Source organism: Herpailurus yagouaroundi, unplaced genomic scaffold (assembly GCF_014898765.1).
Source record: "Herpailurus yagouaroundi ecotype Mexico unplaced genomic scaffold, PumYag 207, whole genome shotgun sequence".
In the NCBI taxonomy this organism is placed as follows: domain Eukaryota; kingdom Metazoa; phylum Chordata; class Mammalia; order Carnivora; family Felidae; genus Herpailurus; species Herpailurus yagouaroundi.
The window spans coordinates 3,568,673-3,579,242 of NW_024412438.1; the positions used below are offsets into that span (position 1 = coordinate 3,568,673).

General features: G+C 56.5%; 1 long non-coding RNA gene across 1 annotated transcript; it reads left to right on the forward strand.

Moving 5' to 3' along the window:
- Positions 1-5,536: 5,536 nt before the first annotated feature.
- On the forward strand, positions 5,537-9,801 carry LOC121015593 (uncharacterized). Its single transcript, XR_005783880.1, has 2 exons — positions 5,537-7,296; positions 7,546-9,801. It is a non-coding gene; the product is annotated as an uncharacterized LOC121015593 (long non-coding RNA).
- Positions 9,802-10,570: the final 769 nt, after the last annotated feature.

Here is a 10,570-nt window from a genome sequence, read left to right on the forward strand (position 1 = left end):
CAGGTTCCTCCAGGTGCGGGGTCAAAAGCAGAGGCAGCCCCAGGAGGAGAGGGTTGTCCCACAGGAAGTCTCCCGAAGGATCTCGGGACACGGGAACACCCGTAAGAGCACCCAAGGCCAGGTCAGGAACAAGGGGGTGGTCGGGGGGAGGCTTCACTACCGGAAACCCTTTCTGTGACAACAACTTGCCGTGGATCCCATGGTCACAGTGCGCGGGCGTGTCTGCCCTCTTCTCCCTCTGACAGTGCCGGGGAGCCTCTCCCTGCGGTCCTGAGGCATCCCCACGGGCCCCCCAAGCTGGTGCCCTCCAGCAGGGGCAGGGGACCCCTGTTCCCGCCCCCACACCTGCCGAGTGTGCGCAGAGGCCCACGCTGGGTGCGAAGACGGAGGTGGAGGGAGTCCACGTCGCATGGTTGACGCTCTGGGCCTCGGGTCCTTCATCTGTCCCGGCCCTGCCTCCCCAGGGCCACCGCGGGCCGCACCTCACTGGTGCGGCCCCCCCCCCCTGCGGCAGACAGAGAGGAGGAGCCAAGCAGGAAGGGCCCGCTCTCCTCCAGATGTGACTCCACTTCCCCTTGGCCGCCAGCTGCCCCAACCTGGCCCTCGTGCCCTCGCGCAGCCGTCCGTCGCCCCGACTCGTGGTGGGCATGCGTGCCCGCGAACCGCCGCAGAGGGGAAGGCCTGAGACTGCCGAGGCCAAGTCGTGACTTCCGTCTCTCTCTCTCCGTCTCGTCCTTTGCCCCTGGGGAAGCCAGATGCCACGCTGTGGGCACGACCGCAGCCGCGGGGAGAGGCCCACACAACCGAGAACCCGGGCCTCCCATCAACAGCCTTTGCGAGCGGCCCCTGTGTCCCCTGTCCTCACCGTGTCCGAGCTTCCGCAGACACTGCTCCAGGGGACACCCACCTGCGCCCGCGAGGTGCCCTGAAGTATCACCCGGATCCCCGAGCAAAACCCCTGTCCTTTGTCCCTGGCACCTCTGTTCCTCAGACTGTGTGGCCTGCATCACTACAGCCCACAGGCATCTCCTGCCCTGCTCTCCTTCCTGGACGTGTAGAAGACTGTATTTCCCAGTCACCGTGAGTCAGGCGCGGTCATCGGACTGGTTCTGGCCAAGACATGCGTCGCTCCCGAAATCGCACTGGCGCCTGTGCTCCAAGTGCTCTGTCCCTGTTGGGGGAGCGGCGGGAGCCATCAGAGTGGCCTGGGTCGCTAAGGGGTCTCCGGTGCTGTCCAGTAGGACAGGGACTTTGTGCGACTAGGAAATAAGCGTGTCGGGCCACAGAGATGTTAGTACTGCATCTGCACCATGACCTCTCCCATCCTGACTGATGGGGCATCCGCTCACACCTGCACAGCCCCGAAGCCCCACGGACCGCGGTACCCCCTGTGGCGGGGCACAAAGGTCTCTGAACTTGCAGTCCGCAGCTGGCTTGCCTGCTGGTCCCACCGCCTCGCGGTCGTGCGGCCTTGAGCGGTCCCCCTCTCCACGCTGCTGTTTCATCAGCTGGAAGATGCCTATTTCATAGCTGTCTATTTTCTCGAACCCCTGCCTCCCCTTCCCCGGCCACCCCCACCCGCCCCCGTTGTGCAGTTCTGGTCCTCTAACATCGCAGGGGGCTTTGGGCCAAGTCCAAACCCCACCGCTCGGCTCCCAGCCCCCTCAAAGGGCCAGCCCAAACTCTTGTTCAGGCTTAGTCCCCGTGTGTCCCAGCCGCACACCCCTTGGAGTCCAGGCCGACCAGGAGGCCCGCTCCGGGCCCTGACAGATCGTTCATATCTTTGCTCCCGCCATCTTTCCGTCTGAAATGCGACAAGCGTGTATTGAGCGCCTACTCTGTGTGAGCCCGTTTGTTAGGCCCCGGAGACGGAGAGACGGACCGGACGCATCGAGATCCTGACTCCAGGCAACTCACAGCTCAGTGGGGACAAGGGCCAAGTGACGCAACACTTAACACCTGACTCAGCAGTCTGTACTAAATGTCACATAGGAAGGGTGTGAGTGGGCTGTGGGATCAGACTTGAGGCACACCCAAATCCAAGCCAGTTAGAGATCAGGAGAGTCTCCTTGGAGGTGTCTGGGCTGGGTCTGAAGGCATCCGGAGTTCCTGGGCAAACATGTACAGGGAAGGCATTCCTGCTGGCAGGGAGAGCATGTGGGGTGGGGAAGGAGAGCGGTGTGCTCCGGAAGAGCATGGGGCAGGTCGAGGGCACAGCATATAAAGCTGAAGCCTCACTGTGAAGGGCTGTGATTGCCAAAATTTGCACTTTATTCTGGAGATGTGTGATCATCGAAGGTTTTTTGTTTTTTAATGTTTATTTTTGAGAAAGAAAGAGCACAAGCAGGGGCAGGGTGGGGGAGGGGCAGGGAGAGAGGGAGACGCAGAATCCAAATTGGACTCCAGGCTCCCAGCTGTCAACAGAGCCCGACGTGGGGCTCGAACCCACGAACCGTGAGATCATGACCTGAGCCGAAGTCAGACCAGAGGCTTAACCAACTGAGCCACCCAGGTGCCCCGGTCAGGCCATCAAAGGGGTTTTTTTGTTTAATTTTTTTTTTAATGTCTTATTTATTTTTGAGACACAGAGAGACGGAGCATGAGCAGGGGAGGAGCAGAGAGAGAGGGAGACACAGAATCCGAAGCAGGCTCCAGGCTCTGAGCTGTCAGCACAGAGCCCGACGCGGGTCTCGAACTCGCGAACTGTGAGATCATGAAATGAGCCGAAGTCGGATGCTCAACCGACTGAGCCACCCGGGCGCCCCCCTCAAAGGGTTTTAAGTAAAAGAGGGGGCTTGGTCAGATTTGCATTTCAGAAAGCTCCAGCCTGTATAAGCTCCTCCTGACAGCAGAACTGAGGCCCAGGTGGGGTCCTTTACAAGTGAGAGAGGGTCAATTTAGTAAATATTATTTTTCAAGATTTCATTTTTAAGAAATCTCTACACTCAGAGTGGCACTTGAACTCGCAACCCTGAGATCAAGAGTCACACATTCCACTGGGCCGGCCAGGTGCCCCTTAGTAAATATTAAAAAGGGAGAATAACAGGGCTTGGAAACCGCCTGGTGAAGGTACAGGAGGAAGGAAACGGAGGAGCGCCAGTGGCTCCCAAACTGAGCCTTGGAATTCTGACGGGGTGGTCGGGCTGCAGCCCCAGGTGCGTCTGGAGAAGGGAAGTTTTGTTTCAGATGAACCGAGTCCCGGGTACACGTGGAAGCCATTGCACACTGTTGATAGACGGCCATGCTGTTCAGGCCTGGAGGGTGAGATCACCATGAGGGCAGGGAGGTTTTTCTGAAGAGGGAAGCCATTCACGGTGTTGGTCACCCATGGAAGACATCAACCTCAGGACACGGGAGCTCCAAGGACCATGAAGGAAGGCTGGGGGGCCTGGCGAGAAGAGTCATGTAGAGGCCCTGAGCCACCGAAGGGTAGCAGTGTTGTGTAGGTGCGATTAACCCGACATGTATTTCCTATCGGTGGTCTCCTGCCTTTAGTAAAAGCCTTGCTTGACTCACTAGCCTTGTGCTAATCTCAAACAAGGGAAAACTCACTGATGAATTCTTTGAGGCATCAAAGGGGGGGGTGGGTGGGTACAGGTGCTCTGCTCCCCAGGGGTGGCTGCGGGGGTACGTCAGGGGTGGTAGGGGAACGGGGGAACCTCAGGAAGATCTGGTTCCAAAGGCCCCATTGCTTCTTCATAGGGACGGACACCCAGTGCATCCTCAAAGGTTCCTGGTTCTTTGTTTCTTAATTTTTTTTAAATCTTTATTTTTGAGAGAGAAAGAGACAGAGTGAGAGCAGGGGAGGAACAGAGAGACAGGAAGACACAGAATCCAAAGCAGGCTCCAGGCTCTGAGCTGTCAGCGCAGAGCCCGATGCGGACCTCGAACCCACGAACTGGGAGACCATGACCTGAGCTGAACTCAGACGCTTAACCCACTGAGCCGCCCAGGTGCCCCTCTTGGTTTTCTTTTGATGAGGGAAGAAGACACTTCTCAGGCACCTGAAGAATGTTCCAGAGGAACAAAAACCATTCTTGATCCATAATATGGGCTCAGTAAGTATGAGTCACTACTTTTGAGTTACTGCTACTGGTCAAAGACAAGAAACTGGATGGATGACTTCCTAGGGTAAGTAAGAAGAGGTCTGTGCACCCAACCTGCTCTACACCTGTTTTTACCTTTGAAACTTTTCCTGCCATTCAAGGCTCCCTTGCGAGAAAAACTTGTCCTGGTTTTCCTGTCTTGCCCCACCGGTTCGTGCCAGGGGTCTTGGGAGGCCTCCTTTATAGCGCCCAGCTCATCCTACCCCGAAGCCCAGGCCCTAGTTTCCTACTTTTTTCTCTACAACTGGACTGAAAGCGCTCCCCTTTTTCGTGTCTGGCTCAGTGCCTGGCACACAGTGTGTTCCGTCGGACTAAACGGGACACTGGGCTTTGTAAACTGCGGAGCCCTACAAACGTGACGACGCTTTTTTTTCCCCCAGGGTGTGGCGACTTTCTGCAGCTTCTCCTCTACTTCCCAGCTCCTGATCCAACAGGGCGGAAGAGGGGTGTGGCTTCCAGTTTCCTGGGTCCACTGGAGAAGGAGCACCCACTGGGCTCCTGTCCCCAAAGAGGCGGCCCTGGGGAGACGGGAAGCAAAGGGTGGTATCTGGTCGTCCAGCCGAGGAGGCGGCCAGGCCGGTTCGCTGTAGCTCATGTTCTTCTGACTCATTCCGCAGTCCCATGGGCTGAGTAACTTTTCCAGCCTTGTGATTGTGGAAACGTGTTTCAGGAACAGCGAGCGGATGTGAAGAGGACACGGGCGACCCCACCCCAGGCTCCAAGGTGGCTCCTGCTGGAGTCGGTACAGACGGCTTATTTGTTTGCAGACTTCCATCACCCCGTGTCACTGCCTTCCTCCACAGCTGGTAAACCCGAGGGCCCCAAGCAACCGGCGGCTCCCGTGTCTGTCCCCTGCGCGTCTGGCAGGTCCCGGCTGGGAGGTCTAGCGCGGAGGAGCCTGGGGGCCAGAGTTTACGGCCGCTGGGACTCGGCTGCATTTGCCCTCCCGCGATGGGGCTCGCTTTCCCGCAGCCGCCGCTCTCCGGTCCCGCACGACGACCGGGCCGCCCCCGCCCTGGCTGTGTCCCCGCCACGTGCCGCTCAGGAGCTGGAGGCCCCGCCCCCTGGCGACCCCGGCCTCCCGCCGGCCCGGAGGACAACTCCGTGCAGGGCGAAAGGGGCGGGGGGCGGGGGGGGGGTGCAAAGGCACACCGGACAGCGCCAGGCATACAGCAAGCGCTCAATAAATGGCCGACTGGCAACTGCCCGTCGTCACTGAGCCCAGGACCCTTTACGTCGGCCCGTCAGTCGCCCACTGCCCCTCTCCGCCGCGACGCGGCAAATAAAGCAAACGTTAATGGTTAAGCAGCAGGTCAATCGCTCTCCCCCCAGCGCGGGAGCGGACAAAGACCCGAGGCCACGCCCAGCGCGCCCACCGTGGGGCGGGGTAGTGGATCTTGAGAATCCCCCACGCCCCCGTTGGCTATTCCAGTGACGGACGGGGTCATCAGCCAACCGCAGCCCGGGCACGACGCATGCGTCCACAGAAGCTTTAGCCCTAGATGGGGAAAAAAAGCCGCGGGCGCACCGCTGTGGCTGCGTCTGGCCAGGGCCTGGGGAAGCGGGTGCGCATGCGTGAGCCCGACACCACCCTCTCCCTGCGAGACGCGAGCGTACGCAACGTGGCCGGCAGGGGTCTCCGGGGGCGCGCCCCGCAGGGAGGGACCTCGGCCCCACGCGTGCGCGCGGGCCGCGATCTCGCGCGAGGCCGCCGGTAGACGACGCCCCGCTGGCCCCGCGCGCCCGGCCGCCGGCGGGGGCCCCCTCCTGGCAGCCGAGGGCCCCCGATCTCTGGGGACCACAACCCCTGACCGCGCACACCCGGGAGGCCGCGACCCCCACCCGCGCAGGCCAAGACCCTCAATCCTGGAGGCCGAGACCCCGGCCCTTGAGAGGACTGCCCGCCCCGTGGGGCGTTGCTGCACTGGACAGACCAACAGAGAAGCCCCGGAGCACGACAGACATTCGGAACCGTGTTCATATACTGCAAAATACGCACAGTGAAGCAGTATAGTGTCTAGGTGTGTGTGGTAAAACTTTAAAAAGGCAGAGGAATGATAAACACAAAGTTCATCAGTTATGTTGGAGAGGGGTTGGGGGTGGGATGCGGAAAACCAGGCGGGTGCTAGTGGTAACGTTCTAGTTATCGGGTTAAATGGTACATGGAAGGATATTTCCTTATGGTTTATACATAACGCATAGGACGGTTACTCATTTGTATAGAATATGCTTTAGAAATAAGTGGAATCACCTCGCCTCCCAAAACAAAACAAAAGAGGCGGTTGGAGAAGGAGAAGGTCTTACCTGTATTGCACTCGATTTCCAGAGCATTTCTGCACATGTTCTGTCATGTGCAGCCCTTCAAGGTATTGTCTCCATGTGCAAGATGAAGAAAGGAGACCAAAAATTCATGAGGCCGGTGGCACAAAGACAGGAAAGGTGAGCGTGCAGAAGGTCAGCGGGGAGCCCTGGGCAGTTAAATCTCCAGGGTGCCGAGCACTGTGCCTGGAACAGAGAACGTGGTCGGCAAGCACTCGTTCAGCGGGTGAGTGAACTTTCTGATTATGTGGGTGTCCAGGAGTGACAGGAGCTGCCCCGAAGGCAGGTGCCCTGCTCAGCGGCTGGCTGACCACCGTGGGGACCAGGAGGACGAGAGAGGCCACTTTGGGCAAACTTCGGAGAGAAGCCCCTCTGTGACTGTTTATGTGAGTCTGTATATCAGAGGCTGAAGATAAGACCATGTTACGATAATAAGGTTCTCGCCTGCAGTGGGGCAGCAGTCCCCAGAGAAGGGCCAGGACAAAAGAGACATTTTGAAGGGAAAGTTCATAGGACTCGTTGCCGGAATGGGTATGAGGTGTGTTGTTGTTGTGTGTGTGGTTGTGTGTTGTCTGTGGCTCCCGGATGCCGTGCCGCTGACTTCACAAGGGCGTAGAGGAACGTGGATTCGTGCCTAGCAGGTGGTTTGCGATGGAGGATAGCGGTCAGGACGGGTGAGGGCTGACGACACACTGACACGCCAGGGAAACAGCACCTCAGTTTGAATTAGGAGACCCGATTCCTAGGCCTGTCACCCGGGACACGTCGCTTCATCTGAGTGTTTGGTACAGAACGTATACGCGCGACAAGAACTGAAAAGAAGAATGTGCCCGAGCCCCTTGTCCAGATCTAGTTAAATCGACTCCTGTAGGTTTTTTTTTTTTTTAATTTTTTTTTTAACTTTTTTTTTTATTTATTTTTGAGACAGAGAGAGACAGAGCATGAACGGGGGAGGGGCAGAGAGAGAGGGAGACACAGAATCCGAAGCAGGCTCCAGGCTCTGAGCCATCAGCCCAGAGCCCGACGCGGGGCTCGAACTCACGGACCATGAGATCGTGACCTGAGCCGAAGTCGGACGCTTAACCGACTGAGCCACCCAGGCGCCCCTCGACTCCTGTAGTTAAATATGCAGATACCCGCCCCTGGAACTGTGCTTGCCTCCATCGTCCCATGATGTTACGTCCTTCATTCTGGGACTGCCACATTTGTGCTGGAAGTGCTGTCTTACCCGAGTTTCTGTCCCCCCCGCCGTGCCTGGCACAGAGCCGGAGCTCGGTAGATGTGTGTTGCCCCGCACAGAATTGTGTGAACTAGAAAGAACACTCATTTTCCCAAGCCCTAGGTTTCCTTATTTGTAAATGAGACTAGTGGACCTTTAAAATTCTTTTGAGTTCTAGACTTCTGTTATGCAACGATGTTCTATTGATTGAGAAGACTGAACTAGCTGATTGCTGAATTGCTTTGCAGCTCCAGTGTTCCGTTGTGATACTGAGTGGCAGGTAATCTCACAGAAGCCGCGGTTGGGCGGGTTCTCAAAGGGAAAGCGTGGAGAAGGTTGAGGACAGAGACAGCACCCAGTTGTCCCAAACCAGAGTGGCACAGAATGACCAGGCTGGGAAGCAGGAGGAATACGAATGGCAGAGTGTCAAACTGAGACGCCCAGAGGAGCCAGGCGGAGGATGTGAATGTGGGACGTGGCCCCGCCGTGTGAGGGAGGCCATGCCCACCCGAGGAAGTCCGCGGTCTCTTCCAGTTTTTGAGATGAAGCTGGACTCCCAGCGTTTTATTTGAAATCCCGTGGTTTTTACTGACAACCAATTCAGATTATTTTAAAACTCTGCGCAGGTTAAAAAACAACAACAAACGAACAAAAAAGCCCTCCACGCCTCTTGGCCTGCTGGTCTCTACCCTCGCTGGCATGGTGCCCTCAATCCGCGCGTGCCCCAGGACGATGTTGCTGGAAGTTTCCCGTTTCTGTTCACGCCAGTTCTCCGATAGGCCAACCCTTCCCGATACTCCCAGGACTTTGATCATTTATCCCCTCCCTGCCTTCTGTTTTCAGCGTCTCCCTTTATGCTTGTGTCTCCTTCAGTCTCGAAACATGCCAGCGTCTTTCCACATCCTGAAGACGCTGCTTCGTTCTCCTACGGTCCCTGCCAGGGCCTTTCTAGAAAGTTCTTTCTTTTTCCCTTCCACAGATTTCCTAGCAGAATCCACTGCATTCTCCCTGTCTTCCTATTGTAAGCCGGCTTTGCTGCTCAGCTCGCTGTAGTTTAAGGTCTGCCTCCGCGATTCCACTGAAGGTGTTCTGACCAGGGCAGAGGTCTCTGCTGCTGAATTCGTGAGACTGCTCCAACTAGGCTAAACTCACACTCAGAGACCCAAGTGGTGTCCTTTGCTTTAATCTATGACCTGAGAAATGTCGCATCGGTGTTTATGGAACCAAACGGGAAAGTGTCCTCGAGAAAGAAGGACAGTCGGCACCATGGGACTTGCAGACAGATCAAAGTCTGTGTCGGCCACGCGAAGCCCACTGGGTTGTAAGAAAAGGAGATTGCCACTAGCTTTTGAGAGGACAGTTCCGGCAGAGGCAACTGGAAGGTACGCTGCTGTAGTCTGTGAAGAAAAGGGTGGTGATGTGATGACAGACGGTGCCCAGAGGTGGCGCCTTGGACGAGTTTGGCACCGCGGGAAGCGACATCAAGCAGGAGGTATTGGAGACACGCGTGCCCGTCAGAGTCCCTGACGTTAAGGAAATCCTGGCACGTCTGCAGGTAAAGCGGGCAAGCCAGTGGCACGGGAGATACTGGAAATGCTGGGGAAGGACTACCTGAGAGCCGGCCGCCAGGGGCGTCGGGAAGAACCGAGAAGTCAGCCAGTTGAAAGGACTGGTCCGCCTTGACGAGGAAGCGAGGAGTCTCTGAAGTAGGCAGAACGGTTAAAGGCATGAGTCGTCATTCTATCCGGACTCTCGTGGGGGCAGCGGTGATGCAGGAGAGCCCCGGTGTGCGTTTCATCTGTGACACGGAAGCGACGTCCCGTCTCCAGTCACAGGCATAGCAGATCCAGGATTGTTGGCCGCCTTAGCGACATCACTCTGCACTGGCTGTGTCCCTTCCGCTCCCTCTGCACTGATTCCGGGGGGCTCTGGCCTTGGCTGCCCCCCTCTCCTCGTCAGGGAAGTGTCGTCCCCACACCTGAGGTTTAGGCAGCCACCTCAATGCTAGTGACTCCCAATCTGTGTCTGTGACATAGATTTCTCTCCTGTGACCTAGATCTCTCTCCTGAGCCTCCCATCTATGTGCCCAGTATCTTTATGACTAGAACTGGTCATTTCTCCTTAATTCTTTATTCTAATTTTTTATTTTATTAAAAAGATTTTTTTTCTGATGTTTATTTTTGAGACAGGAGTGACAGCACGAGCAGGGGAGGGGCAGAGAGAGAGAGGGAGACACAGAATCGGAAGCAGGATCCAGGTTCTGAGCTGCTAGTACAGAGCTTGAGGCGGGGCTCCAACTCACAAGCCGTGAGATCATGACCTGAGCCGAAGTCAGACGCTCAACCGACTGAGCCGCCCAGGCGCCCCAGTTCCATATCTTAGCTAATGATCGCAGTCATTTTGTGGTTGTCAAGCCAGATCCATGTTTCACCTCCCTCCCCCCTCCTCCCGCAAGTGTATATGTGTATAGTAGATACTTAAAAGAACAGGAACATATCTATATTTCGTGTGTTGGGTTTTCTTTTTCGCTTAGTACCGTCACGATCACTTGCGCATGTCAGTAAATGCCTTTTTACATTCTTAGCTGCCGCCTGGTGTTCCCTCGTACGCGCCTACTCTGGTCTGCCGCCTTGTTGAAAACCGTTTCCTTCTTTCTGTTGTGCACAGCACTGAACATGTCTGTACATGCACTTTTTATTTCCTTAGATTTACCGCTCAGAACTGAGAGGAGGACCGAGGAGTGGGACATTTGAAAAGCTTTTAATACCTATTGCCAAGTTGGCCTTCTGGAAAAATCGTACCAGCAGTATACGGTGCACTCATTGCCTGTACCTTTGCTAGGATCGGGTGTTATATTTCATTTTTGCTGATTTAATAAATTCCATCTGAGCCTCCGAGCCCAGCCCCCATCCCTCTCCCCAACCAC